Source organism: Eublepharis macularius, chromosome 4 (genome assembly GCF_028583425.1).
Source record: "Eublepharis macularius isolate TG4126 chromosome 4, MPM_Emac_v1.0, whole genome shotgun sequence".
Classification (NCBI taxonomy): domain Eukaryota; kingdom Metazoa; phylum Chordata; class Lepidosauria; order Squamata; family Eublepharidae; genus Eublepharis; species Eublepharis macularius.
The window spans coordinates 124,793,616-124,808,092 of record NC_072793.1 but is presented as its reverse complement, the minus strand read 5'-3'; positions in this window follow the sequence as shown (position 1 = coordinate 124,808,092).

The following is a 14,477-nucleotide window of genomic DNA, read 5'->3' as shown; positions in this document are numbered from 1 at the left end:
CTTTTAAAATCGAACAGGTCAGAAGTTACAGTCAACAACAACAAAGTTGGAAGGTGTGGGAGGGAGCCAAATGATTTAGAACATTTCCCAAATGCAAGAGAAAAGGAACAACTCCTCAGTTATACCAGGCATTCATTCCACAGCTTTGGAGTTGCAGGCATAAAGACCCTGTTATTGAAGAAGTTGTTTGTATAGTACATTAATATCTCTTATTTTCAACATGATCCCCACCTGTGGATACTTAAATCCAGAAAATGGGCCAGGTACAGATCTTTCTATAAACCTAAAAAAGGCCCAAGGTTTGCAGAAAAATCTGAAATCTAGGGAAAAGAGCAGTGTGTGTTAGGTGTGTGTGTGTGTGTTTAAAATTGCCCCAAATAATATAAACAGTAGCCATGGGCAGAAATTGAAATATGAATCAAATTTCGTGATGAATCATGCCGATTCATGTTTCACGAAACGCGTTTTGTGGGGCTGCAGTTTTTATGAAATTCACGACTTTTTGGCCTGATTTGTTCGATTCGTGAGTGATTTGTGATGCCAGACAGACTGGCACCGATCCATTGATTCCCTAGGCAACATAGGACTGGAATGTCTGCAGACCTTTTGTTGCCATTGGAAACCCTAATCTTAGCTCTCCTTGCCAACTGGAGAGCTTCCATTCTGCCCTATACAGCGAGGAGCAGAGGGGTTAATCCCCTAGGTAACTGAGGAGATGGGCCTTCTCTAGCCATGGGAACACCAATCTCATCCCTCCAAACCCTGTTAGGCAGGTCTGTCTGCCAACCACAGACCTCCTGTTCTGCTCTATGTGAGCATTTCTTATATAAGGCACCTCTCTCTGCCTTGTGCTTTTAGTTCCAGTAGACAGAGAGAGGGGGACGATCTGTTGCTGGAATTTGGAGTGCGAGAGAGTGGAGTTGGGAGCTTTTGGCTGGATTTGCTGCTGCTTCAAGAGACTGAAAAGCCTCTTTCTTATCTTCCTCACTTGTCCTTGCTGGGAAGGTCTTTGGGTGAGGGTGTCTTTTTTCCTCCACCCCACCCCAGTCTCAGGCCTTTGCCTGGATCTGGGGCCTAGCTAGACTGAGGTCTCCCTTATTTTTTCTTTCCTTGTCTTTGTTTCTTCTTAATCCTTTCTCTGCTCTTTTGAGGGCTCACACTCTTGTTGATTCCTTTGGTTTTATTTTGTGCACCTCTCCCGCCTATGCAAGTGTCTGTGTGGTGGTTTTTGGGCTCTCCCCCCAAGCCCAGTCTCAGGGCCACTGCCTGGCTCTGGGGCCCAGCTTTGTGGGTTCCAGTCAACGTTTTGCAATCTTGGCCAAACTGGGAGGGTGGGTGGAAGAGAGCCTGCTGACATCTTCCTGCAAGTTTGGCATCTCTGAGTATGAAGGTGTCTGTTGAAGTGCCGTGGGTTCTGATGAAACACGAAACGAATGAATCATATCACAAAACGGGACAATTTCATGGAAGTTCACGTTTCGTGATTCATGGAATGTGATGAAACATGAAACTCTCATTTCATTTTTTCCTGTTTCGTGCCCATCTCTAATAAACAGCACCTGTATCTTTAAGAAACAAATGACTTCTCCGTGACCATTGTGGCCATTCCTAGGCAAATACGACAGTACTGCCAGCCTTCAAACTTGTTTCTGTTGGTAAAAAACAGGGGGAGTGGACAAGGCCCTTTTCAGGGCAGTTTTGGTCTTTGTGGTAGATTTGTCATGGCTGCTTGCTACTGTTCAACAGCAGCCATCCCACAAAAGCCAGTGTTGTATAGTGACTAGAGTTTCAAACTAGGATCTGGGAGGCCTAGGTCAGAATCCCCACTCTGCCATGGAGTCTTGCTGGGTAATATTTGGCCAGTCATGTGGTCTCAACCTAATCTACCTCACAGAGTTGTTATGAGGATAAAGTGCAGGAAAGGCAAGTTATGTAAGTTGTTTTGTGTCCCTGTTGTGGAGAAAAGCTCCACAATGAAGTAAATAAACAATAAATAAGAATAGAGCTGAAAACAGGGGACATATAAAATGTTGGTTGGTTGGTTGGTTGGTTGGAAGGAGAAAAGGAAGCTGGGAAATGTGAAGATATGGGAGCAGCCAGGAGGAGGAAAATGGGAAACTCGGTTAGGTAGCGAGGGGTGATACAAGGGAAAGTGTGTCCCCCTACATTTTTTCAGGTTCTTACCATGCAACTTGGCCCGGCTTGGCAGCCCACACTCTGCAGAGTTTCCCTGAGTTAGGCTAACAGAGGGAGAGAAAGAGGGAAAACTGAAGACAGCAGACAGATAAAAGTAAGTTGGCTGGTGGGTGGAAAGGAAAGAAGGAAATAAGAAAAGTGGAGAGGCTATGGGGGTTTTCAGGAAAGGGAAAGATGAAATAGTGTGGGAAAGGAAAATAAGATGCCCCTTGCAAGTCCTTGCCTTGTTCTCCTCTTGAACTAAATGAATCTTTTAAAACTATGCCTCAGCTAATGTTGCATTTCCCTGCACTTGAGCATCTCCATGTAAGATGTCTTGTGTAGAGAGAGACTCTCAGACAGAGGACTTTCAATTGGACCCTTTCTGGTCAGATGCCATGCTCCCCTCCCCAACTCTTCACTTTTCTCTAACTGTCAACTCCCTCTTCTGTTAGCACCAACTGTCAGTTCATCATTCTAACATCAACTGCCATTCTCTCTCTGGCTAGCCACAGAAGGGGGAAGGGACATGTCGATCATCCTCCCTTCCTGCTGCTGTTCCCAGCCTTTACCTGTCTCTTGCTGGATGTAGCATTTGGGAATCCTGACATTTTTATGCTGATTCCATCACAGCAGCTAACAAAATAAAAGCTGGACATGCTCTTGACTGTTGACAGGAGGTAATCTTCAACAGGAGACACTATCTGAAGCTTTTAAGTAGTCTTCAAGAACATTCCCACATAGTGCAAATGTTAGTAATCACACCTAGAAGACATGAACTCAAATCTTTTGGAGAAAAGGTATCTTGATACCTTTCTTGCTTTGATAGAAAAGCCATTTGGATCATTGTGTGCAGAGTAATGTCTACTAAATGGTCTAAATAAACAAATAATATTTCATTGTCACTTCTTTATACGTGGCAGCCCAGCAAAAGAGTAATGGAAGCTTACAAAATGTGTAAGAATGAAATTAAATTACCCTACTTAACACTATAGTGTGTGTGTACACAAGATTTATCATACCACTGATGAGTTATGCTGGAGATGTCACCCCAACTCAAAGCAGACTTTTTCATGTTCAGTTGTTCCCAATTATTTTACCAGGAAAATATACATAATTTAATGTATGATTAAAAGTATGTTTTGAATGAGCCATTCAATATATTACTTGATCTTTCCAAAGCTATGACTTGGAACAAGTATTATAGTATGACTTGGAAACTTCTGCCCACTGCCAAAATTTTAATTGGTAAACATTGGCTGCAAATCAATGTACTCTTCTTTTCAGAATGGTTAATTAATGAATGGCATATAGCTAAAATGGCCCAGCTAACAGAATTTGACCATTTGAGATGCTATAAGCAACAACTTAGCAAAATAAATGGCTCCTGCTATTAATTGCAGGATTATTATTCCGTTTAATCTGAATATTTATACTTATAGATTCTTTTTGGTTTGTTTAATTATACACTGTGATTTTGTCAAATGTTTGCTATGCATATTCTTTTAAAAAATAATAGGGCTTTAAAAGGCAATATAAATCATCCCGATGTGTTTTGAGCATCAAAATGTGTGTGTGTGTGTTGGGAGGGGTCTAATGCACTGGTTAGAAGGCAATCAAGCTCTACATTCACATGACCTAGTGCTGACTTTGGCCTTAAACGATGATCACTCTTCTATCTCTTCTGCTTTAGCCTGAGAACACTTTAATTTCCTTTCATTGGCCACTTTTGCTGTGCAATCCATTAACTTCAATGAACTTAAAAGGTTATAATTCAGCACAGCATTGCACTGCTAAATCTTGAAATACATTGAACTGTGAGAATCTCTCTCTACGTTTCTTTGATATGTATATTGTGAGTGTGGTTATATGCATGTCATTGCAGTTTGATTTAAATCCATAATTAAACAATTGAAATAATTAAATCAAGCAACTTTGCAGTTTGATCTAAATCCATAATTAAGCAACAATTGAAATAATTAAATTCTAGAAATTCTTTCCCCAGACAAGAAGAATATTTCATATGCATGAGCAAAACTTGTTTAAAAGGTTATCACAAAAACCTGCAAACATCTGTAATTTCCCAAGGGAAATATCTTGGTTAGAATGGTATGGGTTGGAATCCTGCCCCCTGGGGTATTGCCAAGACGGATCTACATTTCCCTTTTGCTCAGCTGCTGTTTCCAGCCTTGGCAGTCAATGACCCTATTATATTTGCCTGCACTGCTGGCTCCAGCTTTGGCATTTACCAAACTTGTTCTGCTTGTCTCTCCCCACCTCCCTCCACATCCCTGGAGTTAAATCAGGAGAAAAATAAAATCAAGTTGAAAACTCTTGCCTGATAGGCATAAGTGAAAATGAGCTCATGTAGTGTGGGGGTGGGGGGATGGGAAGAAATGAGCAGGCAAACATCTCTCATTCAACAACTTTTGGCTTCACGGAAGCCAACTATGGACAATTATTCCACAGTCCTAGAAACTTGGCACCCAATCCAGAGCTCTGTATGAGCTCTGATGCACAGATGGAACTTATGCACAAGCAAGCCCCAAGGGTCTTAGAGCTTCTGTCAGGTACTCTGAAAGTCTGGTCCAGCTTCTCTTTATTGAGCCAATGGGATACCTGGATGACTGAGGGAAGCTGCATGCATTTCTGGATTAAAAGGGACCTTCCAAATGGTGAGGAAACAACCAAAGGATCTTAAGAATATATTTAGCACTCATTCATTGGAGCTAACATCACAAAGATGTCCCCCTATGCCATGTCTATATTGGGTTGGTAGCCTTGCTACAGGAATGAACAGTCAGGGTGCTTCCATTAGGTGAAAATCCTGTGCACTACTTTCATCATTGCTGCTGCTTTTACACTCAATTTGGTTAAGGTTTCTCGTCAACTATTACTTATTCATAGTAATTAAATGGAGAGACAGTATATTTCTACCAGATGCTGAACAAGGCTTAGGAGGACCAATTAGGCATGCTGTAAATTTTGCAGCAAAGGTATTTGACAATCAAACTTCTCTGGTTCAATGGCTGCAGTCAAGGTGAGCAGATCCCTGGATATGTTCAGTTCAATGGCAAACAGCATGAATGCCTTGCGAACAGGTGTGCAGCTGCATGTAACAGCCATCGATAACTTTTAGTCATTTGAGTGCATGAAGGAAGCCAATCAGAGAAGCCCTTGCTTATGAAGCAATTGGTCACCTATTCAAGTTCAAGAAAGGGTTTTTCCAGAACAGCCCATTCTCCATTACAGGGTAAGACAGATTTTTATTTATTTATTTATTTATTTATTTATTTATTTATTTCCCCAGCGTCATCTGGGTATGCTTGCTTTCAAAGTGTTACCTTTTCTTTTGAGGGGTGGTTTCTCAATGTACTGCACAATTTTATTTTAAATATTTTTTGTTTTGTTTTTTTTAAACTACAACTCCCCTGGTGCTTTGCAAAATCATACAATGTGCATGTGTGAAAGACAGTCTTGCTGAACTGTGGACTACAGTAACCCTTTGAACAGCCATAAACAGGTGAGCAGCCAAACTGATGATCATCAAAAAAATTGGCTTCTTGGTCCTGACATGTTCAGGATATGATCCAAAATGGCTGTCTTTGAACATCCCCAGGGCCAATGTCTTCCTGCACAGGTTGAGCTTTCCAGGCGTACATCTGACAGGCTGATGTAGGAAACAGAATGCGGCATCATCTAACAAGGAGGCCCTTGAGTTCATTACCATTGGAAACAATTATAAGTTATATGACAATACTTACTGGCACCTTTGGGGGGCTCTCTCCTAACTCCTCCTGAGGAGGGAATTGGTGGAAATTGGCACAAGCTTATATATAAGCACAGATACTGCTTTGTTCTGTTACAAAAAACCCACTGTAAATTATATTAATAAAGGTAACTCCATATCCATGATTACAGTATCAACAGATGAAATGTGTGTGAAGAGTAGCTACTAAACAGAAAATACCAAACACAATACTTAGTACCTAATGTATAACTTACAGTGGTCCTTATGAGGGCAGAAACACAGGGTATAAATTTCATAAAATAAAATCATGTAAACTCAAACACAATGTTTTTCACTGGAGGCAGTACACAGATGTTGGTTGGAACTGAGGCTTAGTTCATAATGCAAAAACATGATTTATTTTAACTATGGTTTGTCAGTAAAACCAAGATTTGGTTCACAGATGATCATATAATGGTTTGCTTCAACAAGTGCTCATTTCATTGCCTTTGCTCTTTTCCCTTTCTCCCTAACAGAGATCCTACTGATATTTCAGGCTGCAGTGAGGCAAAGAGAACACTCAGGAACAAGTCACAATTTACCTGCACATATAAAGCTAACCGAGGCTACAGCTCCTGGTCTGATGAACCATAATTAGTTATACAGTGCAGTCCTAAGTATTGACATAAATAGACTTAGAAGGGTGAAACTGCTTAGGAGTATACTGATAGTTAGTGCAGTGGTCCATGTTCAGGTAATCACACTAACCATAGTTAAACTAAACCTTTTTTAATGACATTGATGTCTGAGACTGGAACTGAAACAACTTTCTTGAAAGGCAGCATAGCCTCATCGATGGCCAAAACTGGTTGGATTCTGAAGGGGTCAAGGGCTGTACTGATGTTGCTATGGAACTAAGATGTCTAGGTCTCACTGTGTACTTCTATCTAGACTTCCCAACCTTCATGTGGGGCCTGGAGAAGATCTCCTGGAATTACAACTGATCTCCAGACTGCAGAGATCAGTTCCCCTGGAGAAAATGACTGCTTTAGAGGGTGGAATCTATAGCATTATACCTGCGAAGGTCCCTTCTTCCTTCAAAGCCCACCCTCATGAGGCTCCACCCCAAAATCTCTTTCCTTCCCAACTTTTGTAAATAAAAACTTTTTAGAAACATCATGCCATAATTCTCCAGATCAACTTGAAGAAGAAAACCCATACAAAGTATTTTCTGCATGCTGCTCTGCTGAAATGAAGGAGACAGACCGTGCTGGGGCAAGCTTCAGCTTTTGGGCACAAAGCTATCTTATAAAATTAGGCAAATGCTAAACATTTCAATTTTTAAAAAGCTTGCTGTTTTGGAACATTCTGTGCTTTAGAAACACCTAAGCTGGCTTCACTGTTTTGCGGGATCAGATTTGGCAAAGCGACTGAGTTGCTAACACAAACCAGGCTTCTTTGGGTGTACTTCAAAATATAAAATAGATTGGATTTCTTCTGTGTGATAATTTAGCTACTGGACATGGACACAAACTAACTCCTTTTCAAGGACAATTTCTCAGCACTTGCATTTCTATCAAGAGTCTGGCATCTTTAGAAAGCAGAATGATTTATATGGGGCAAGTCCAGAGATGATTCAAATTAACATTCTAAAAGGACTCCAGTATTTATTGCATATCAAATCTCAAGAATGATTTCTCAGTATGATTTTATTTCCCTTTAAACTGTTCAAAGAAAGATAATTTTTTAAAAAACTATTTTTTTTCTTTTACTGTGATTTGTTTATGGTTCCAAAGTTAAAATCCAACTATGGTCCAAGCACCACAGATTTTAAGAACCATTCAAAGCAAGTTTGCCATGTAGTAGGAGTCTGCCACCAAGTCGCCTAGTTCAATTGATTCTGCCTGACCAGATAATGCACTCTAGTAACTCTGTAGTGGTGTGATTCCAGACCACATTTCCAAACAGAAATGTTCTAGATAACAACTGGAAATTATTTGTAAATTTGCAGGTTTTCTATATCTCCCACACTGAATCTACGCACACAATAATATGAATGGAGTATGAAATCCATTGCATATTTTCCAGACAGAGAGTGGCATGTTTTATTAATGCAGGTCATTTATACACTACCTTTCAACTTTAAGAAAAGTAGGTGTGTAAGGTACAGTAGATCATTTTTCCCCCTTAGGAAGTCTTCAAAAGATGTGCTTCTACACACCACTCCCAGCTGTGATAGTAATCCAAAATGAGAGATGATGAAACAGGAATCATCTTATTAAAGAACTTGGAAGTACCTTATTACTTCCTGTTGCCAAAGTTGTTGTTTTGTCACAACAGTAGTGGTGCCTTCTGTGACATTTCTGCAAGTTTGTGAGCTATGAAGGCAGAGCAAGTCCAGAGATGATTCAGTGCCCTAGCCCCACTCCTTCTCCTTCCCTGTCTCTAAGCTACAAGTGATGCCTGACACAGGTTGGACACTTGTCAGCTTCCCTCAAGTTTTGATGGGAAATGTAGGCATCCTGGTCTTGCAGCTCTAATGGAGAGCCAAGCTGTAAAACCAGGACACCTACATTTCCCATCAAAACTTGAGGGAAGCTGACAAGTGTCCAACCTGTGTAAGGCGTCACTTGTAGCTTGGCTCTAAATTGTGGCTGATTGATATTCTAATTAAAGTGCCAGTCACCTGAAAAATGCCATGTATGGAAGAGGTCTGACACCAAAGAAATCTATCACCTTAGTGATAGATCAGCCACATCCAATATATTAAGAGAGCTGAGAAATTCTGCAAAAGATTCCTATAAACAATGATAGGAACATTGGGCTCCTTACAGGCTATCTGGTAATTTGGAATAACCAGTAGCCCTTCTCCAATTTTGTTTCAAAAGACAAAGTGGAAGGATTTTGTTGATGCTCACAGTTCCACTTGCTGAGGTATTTGTGGTCAAAACAGGAATCTTCCCCAGTCCATCTGGGCTACTGTCCTAGGGGAGTTTCTCATTAAAGAACCTAGAAGTAAGAACTGTGAAATACAGAATTGGATGATGGAGTCAGTTGGGGTTTCTTTCTTGGCCTCTCAGAATTACATCTACTTTTTTTTGGTGTGGGATAGTGCCAAACACAAAAAGGGACTCCTCCGGAACACTAACAAGCAGCAAAAAGGCAATTGCCCACCGGAGGAAAAAAAGGCTATCTAAAGCAAACCAATTAGAATTCAATATGTATAATTTAAAGTGTATAAAGTGCTGAACAGTGCAAAAATAGCATAAATAGTACAATCAATAAATACAATCAATAAATACAAATCACAATACAAAAATATCTTCAAGAGAGATGAATAATTAAACACCACTGGCAAAAGTCCGAGTAATTAGCAGGTAAGTAATCCGTTAATTGTTCTGTCTTAATAAATAATTATTTCTTCTTAATTTTCAGATGAATGATTGTCCACGTGATGTCAAGTGCCACCAAGAAGACCAAAGTTGTCAATTTCTCGGGAAATATTTAACAATAAACAAAACCTTTACAGAAAGATGTTGTAGTGACTGTAATTATATGCTAAATGGAGTGAGCGGAGCCTGACGGGCATTCACCAGCATTATAATCCCATTTTGTAATAAACACTTTTCCAAAGGTTCAGCTTGGCCACAACAATCAATACAAAAGTGCATCATACATTCTCCAGTTGGTGTCCATACACAACGGACAGTGAATAAGTTAGAGTTATTATTATCCCCACAATACAGCTGGGGAGCAGGGGTTGAGAGGCGTGGCTTACCCAAGGCCACCTACTGAGCTCATGGCAATAGTGGGATTCGAACCGGTAGAGTGCTGATTCGCAGCCGAACCACTTAACCACTGTGCTACAGCTGGCATTTGTTGATCTATGGGAGATGAGTTAAGAAATGGTCAGAGGTTAGACTACAGTAGACCTGTGCAATTTGTGGTCCACCAAGCAAAACACATCAGCCATGTATGGATGTCCCTAGAAACTGTGAGGGAGAGCAGGAACAAGTGCTTAAGAATGGAATATCATAAGAGCAGTCCCAGTGGATCAGTTCAATATGACATCTGGATCCAGCATACTGTTTACAGCCAGAGTCTCACACAAGGCCTACAAACAAGGCACAGAGGCCAAGGCCACCAGCTGTTCTTGCCTCCCTTAATCACTGGTTTTAAATTGCATTTCTAAAAGATAATTACATACATCGTATAAAATACAATACAATTATAAAGTCTGAACAGCTGTTCAGTAAAAGGAAACGACTACTGCCCAAGCTGAGCTGGGAAGACCAAGTAGGGTTGCCAATGCCAGCTTGGGAAATACCTGGAGACTGGAGGAGGTGCCTGGGAGGGTGAAGCTTGGGGATGGGAGGGAGCACAGCAAGGATGGGATGCCATAGAGCCCACCCATTTTCTCCAGGGGAATTGATCTCTGTAGCCTGGCAATCAGTTGTCTTTCTGGGATAACTCCAGGCACCACTTAGAGGCTGGTAACCTAAGCCTGTTCTATAGCAAATTTGATATGTGAACTTGATCTAGAGCTTTCAAAAGCCTTTCTTAGATGTGGACATTGTAGATTTCCCCCCAATATATAACACAAACAATTTTAGCTGCAATCAAGAGATTAATATAAGCAATTTGGTACAGAACTGAAATTCAATTTTAGGACTGCTTGGTAGGTCAGCTGGGGCACGGGGGAATAGTCAAAACTCATAGAGTTCAATGCTCTATGTTCAAAACTCTAGCATAGAGTTCAGTGCTAGAGTGTCACATTGATAGCTTGATGTCATTTCTGGGTTCAGCCTGAAAATGATGTCACTCTGTCAGTGCAATGGTGCCTCCTATATCCCTGCCCCCAATCTCCAGCTGGTAATTCTATTCAATTTTAATAAAATTCAACAAGAAAAACAAGAGGTTGGATCCCATACTCTGTCAGCAGAAGACACTGACAGCTGCTAATCTTTCTGGCTTTCCCCTAACCCCAGGAATCTTTCCCGATCCTGGGTAACAGGACTTATGTGGAGTAATAAGCATGTGATGAAATTGTTCCCTCCACCCTGAGCTTCACCAATGAAAGAGGAAGAAGGGAGCAATTCCCCCCTGCCTGTCCTGAAATTCTGAGAACAAACTTTTCCAGGATTATAAAGGAATTCTGGGATGAGGAGAAAAGCCAAGATTAACTATTGCAATCACTGTGCTGGATCAAACTCCAAAATAGTTAAACCTTGTAATAATAGAAACTACTGAAGTCAGTTGAGCCCAGAAATGTTGTATACAAGAACAGCCCCATCAAAGATGTAAAATATCTCTATGCAGTCTGAGCATTTCCAACATCTAAAACGATTTGTGTTAAATATATTTAATAATTATTTTAAGGGAGTTGCCTGATACGTGGCAAGCTAGAATGTGTAGCTGGGGTTGTGGAGAGCATTCAGTTTGATGAGATATCAGTTCAAGTGATTTACAGTGAAATCCTAAGCAGAGTTACACCAGTTTAAGCCTGTTGAAATCAATGGGCTTAGACTGGAGTAACTCTTCTTTGGATTTCACTGTTAGACTTGTTGGTCTTTTAGTATCTTCCATAAATGGCTTCCCTCATGCCATTTTTATTGGGGTGCAGCTTCTATTGCTTTAACATTAGTTGTTCCTAAGCGTGAGAAAGCAAACATGGCGTGAAATCTCAGACACGTTATGTGTGTTACTCTTACAACGGGCCTTAAGCGAGTCTGCTTACTGAACAGACTCTTTGCCCTCTGAACTCCCCAATGACTATACAGCTGTATTTACGTATCTACTATACATTCCTTGCTTACCACACATGGCAGACTTACAAGCCCTTGGATGCTGTAATGGCTTATATGTGAAGATACTTTGCAGGATGAATGTGTAAGCATCAACATTTACTCAAGCAAATATTGCTTACATTTTCAATGCCTCCTCGTTGAATTGTTTATTCAACATGTCTTGCTCAATCTGTTTGATAATGGATGACTTAATACCCAGAACTGTGCAGCACATGGAAAGCGACAGATGCACAGTTGCGGGATTTCAGGAAGAGAAGACTAAATAGCAAAACGACTATATGCCATATAGAGAACTGAATAACAATATTAAAAATAAGAGTACCCTTTAGAGTATTGCATTCTAGTAGATTTGTTTGCACATTTATGTATGCATTTATGTATTGGATGCATTTAGAGATGGGCACAAACCAGAAAAAAACCCGAACCATGTGGCTCGTAGTTTGTCAAATTTCACAAACCACTAACCACGAACTTTCATGAACCTGTCCCTGGTTCGTAAACCAGTTCATTTGGTTCATGAAAACGTCACATTCAGGTCAGAAAATCATCCCTTCATGGTCAGCAGAAGGTCACTTCCAGGTCAGTAGAAGGTCTGCAGGAAGTCCATCCCCTGTTAGCTAGGAAACTGATTGATTGGCACCAGGCTGTCTGCAGAGATGAACCAAAAAATGAACCAAACGTACCAGCCTAATGTTCATGGCGGTTCATCAGAAATGGGATCTGATGAACTGTTGGTTCACGAATCATGAACCGGCCTGGTTCGTATTTCGGTTCGTGTCCACCTCTAGATGCATTTATATGCCAATTTTCACCAGATGAACACTAAAAGTCACTTATAATTACAAATTTTGTTTATGCAAATATAAATATTTATTTTCTTTCCTCCAGGAGACATACAATATCCATCTTGTTCCTATCAATGCTAAAAAGAAAAAAGTGGCAACTTTGCTGATCCAAGCAAGGCCTTCTATCACCCAGCAAAATAGGTAAGATCAACAACTACCTTTACACATGCATTCTCTGTAGTGGCCCTCACCTTATGGAATGGAAGGCTCCCACACTTCAGACATGCCACAAAATATGTAAAATAGAATTATTCAGGAGGGCATTGTTATAGCGGTAACAGGGCTGCATTATAATTCAGGAAGATGCATTAATAAAGGGAACGGGACTGTGGTCTGTAATATTATATTATATAATGTCAATGTGTATTATATGTAGCTGTATGTATTCTCTTGGATCATTTTCAGACACGGTCTTTAATCTGATGAAAAACAGGGGTTTTCTTCATTTCATACTTTTATCCATGCTTTTTATATAACTGTTTGTAGCAAAATAATAGGACAATAATAGGACCCAAATAGACAATCAGAACAGTTTTATCTGGTAATCCGATTCTTCCAATCCAATTCTTCCAATCCTTTTGGAGTAATGAAGCTCAAAGCACAATGACATCCTGTCACCTATCTTTATTTACCAAACTGGGTCCCCATACACCTAGGATTCCAAGAACACATCTGCTAATGTGGCCCACGGGCATACCTGGGAAAAACGGATTGTATAGTTGGGCCCTGAGCTCTGTAAAGGAAGAATGAGTGAAATCCATAAACACTGAAAATTTTATTGTGCATTTTAAAGGGCTCAAGAAAGAGGGGACAACTATTCTTCGTTTACACTATTATCTACTCTTCTCTGTGGTTACATCTCATCAGTAGAAATCCTCATCAATGGAAATCCTACCTCCTATCCATAAACACTGAAAATTTTATTGTGCCTAATCACATGGAATACTTTAATGGAAGATACATTTTAAAGGGCTCAAGATTGTACTTGCTAAGCTTTCGAGAACAGCCTAAATCGTGTCTATTTATACGGACATTTCATGTTTAATCATTCCCTACCCCCATCTAATGTCCTGTTATTATTAGACTAGTTGTCACTAAAGTGATGATATATCTCATAGCTTTATTGCTGTATTGTGCTTTTTATTTTTTGTTATTGCTGTTTTTATTGTTTATTAATTTAATATTTTTATTCCTGTTAGTTTTACTGGCCCCCAGAGAAAGATCGCCTCTTCAAACTCTCTTTCACCACCTAGATCCAGCCCAAATATCACATGAAAAGAGGGTACATGACTTGCTATTAGCGTAAATAAGCTAATAATTGCTATTAGCAATAATAAGCTAATAATAATAATGTACTGTACATTCTGTGTCTTTCATTTATATCCCACTATTCCCTTGAAGACCTTAATCAGTGTACGTGGTCCCCACATTTTATCCTCACAACAACTCTACTGAAAGAGTACTGGAGAGAGAGTGACTGTCCCAGGGCCCCTTTTCCCTTCTCTGTGTAAAAAGGTCACTGAACTGTAGAGGTGCACACCAGTGGCACCTTCTTTAGCTGCCCATGACCAAAGGTCAACCAGAGCATACATAATTTTGTCTCCCTTAAGCCCTGCCCTCACCCCCGTCCATAGGTCTTTGACAGTTTAACTTTGTCTCTTGTGGCATTTGCAATGGATAAGGCAATTGAGCATTCAATAGTAACTACAAAAGCAGTTCCCAAGGGATGCGTATCTTTCAAAGTTTTAATCTTATAGTCCTACTTATCACAAATCTTTGAGCAGGCAACTGCTTTGGGGTCAAGCTGTATGCAGTCTATATATAGACTCATATGGAAATAATGAGCATGTTTTTCTCACTATTCATAGTAGCTACATAACTGAGTTCCATGTAAACACCATCATAAATCATTTCACATTT